Below are 2103 nucleotides of genomic sequence, written 5' to 3'. Positions count from 1 at the left end.
GGGCTGCTTCCCAGGGTATGGCCGACATTGACTAGTCTCCTTGTCCTCACCCCATCCCTCTGGCACCCTACTCTTGCAGCTTCTGGGGGAGCTAGGCACGGAGTGATGAGTCCACCCAGGTAAACAGATGATGAAACACCTGTTTAATGGAGTACTCTTCAGCTGTTAAAAGTGACGTGAACCCATTGATACTGGCAGAGAAAATGACCAAGGTTTACTAAGTGGGAAAAAAAAGGTGAAAAATGATATGTAGATTCCGATACCATTTTGTTAAAAATAAACCTAATACTACTACATTTGGATATGTGTATCTAAATCATGTAACTAACTATATATTTGAATGTACTTGAAAGAAGTATAAAAAGATAAATATGGAATAGTTAAAAGAAATTATATCTAAAATAATTCAGACTTAGACATTTGTATATGAATTTTTATAATAAGCATGTACAATCTTATAATAAAGAAAAAAGGTGAGGGCAGAGAAAAGGGTTCAGAACAATCCAAGTCTGTGGATAGATGTGGACATGCCAGGTACACATGCATACACACACGAACACACACATGCACACACACGCACATGTGCACACAGATGCACACACGTACACACACATGCACACATGCGCACACACATGCACACCTCCCACATCCACACACACATGCACACACATGCATACCCACACAGGCACACACACACACACACACACACCGAGCACACCTGGCCCACCAAGGAGGGCACACCTGGTGGATCTGGCAAAACTTGGGCAGCACTTGGCTCAGGCACATACCCACAATCCTGGGTTCCCTTGGCATGTGTCAGGAAGGGCCCAAGGCCCTCTCAAGTCACTGATCCTATCTCAGGTCAGCTCAGCTCCTCTTGCTTCCCCAGCCTCTAACTCTTCTCCCTAGGAGCCTTGCCATTTCTTGCCAGGTACTCAGAAACCAGGATCCTATTGATAAAGCCAGGAGAGTCAACAATTCCTGGTGAGCAGCACACCTCCTGGCTATGAAGATGCCCTCCCTCTTCTCTAGGGCACTGGGGTGCTATCTGCAATGTTGGGCTGTCCCAGAGTTTCCTGTCGATTCTAGTTTGACCAAGGAACACCCTGGGAAACACCCAGCCAATCCAAAACATGATCCTGGTTCTGCCACTCATTTCTTCTCTAGTGTCAGACTAGTTATTTAAACTTCCTGAGCCTCAGTTTCCTCATCAGTAAAATGGGAATAATAAGGTGATTGTGAAACTCAAAGATGATAATATCTAAGAAACTCTACAGTCTTTGGAAGACAAACAAGGAAATGATGACACAAACATCAGGATCCCAGTTCCCTCAGGGTGGGGCAGGGGTTGTGATCAGGGAAGAACACAGGGCTTCTAGAGTGCTAGCAGTATTCTATGTCTTGACCTAGGCAGTGGAAACCTAGGTGTTTGATTTATAATTATTTATTAATCTGTACATATATATTTAATATACATGTGTTATGTTTCACAATGAGAAAAGAAAAAGTAAATAATTTGGACATTTTTCTGCTCAATATAAATGTAAAAGTAGTGCTAGGAAGTGCAAATTCCCATCTTCATACCCTCAGAGGAGCCTCTGGGACTCTAAATTTCACCTGGTTTCCCAGGGAATTGAAAGCGGGTAGAGAGTGGTAGGGCTGTGGCCGAGTTTGCTGGATGGCGAAGATCAGCTAATGAGTAGAGATTCCAGTTATAAATTCAGACCAATGTCGTTTTCCTTGCTGGGGGTGCCCAGGAGGGCAGATGACTTTCTGGGAGGCTGTCAGTCCACTCCAAACAGCCCTGCCTCCCGTGGTCTCTCTCCTCCGCAGACTGCTGAGGACAGCGGGCACATCGCCCCACTCTTGAATTCCTGCCTGGGGTGGTCCTGTCTCCTGCAAAGCTCCCTGGACCCCAGACAGGCCCCTTTCCACACCTACCCACTGCCCCTATTCTTCAATACAGCCCCTTCCTTGGGCCTGGGCACCCCACCTTGCTGGCCCCAGACAAGGACCCCTGCCTTCCCCAGCCCCCCAAAACCCCAACATCCCCAGCCCTTCCTACCCTGCTGTGGGTTCCCCTAGACTTTGAGGAACACTCTG

Source organism: Symphalangus syndactylus, chromosome 10 (genome assembly GCF_028878055.3).
Source record: "Symphalangus syndactylus isolate Jambi chromosome 10, NHGRI_mSymSyn1-v2.1_pri, whole genome shotgun sequence".
Taxonomy (NCBI): domain Eukaryota; kingdom Metazoa; phylum Chordata; class Mammalia; order Primates; family Hylobatidae; genus Symphalangus; species Symphalangus syndactylus.
This window is presented reverse-complemented; position numbering follows the sequence as displayed.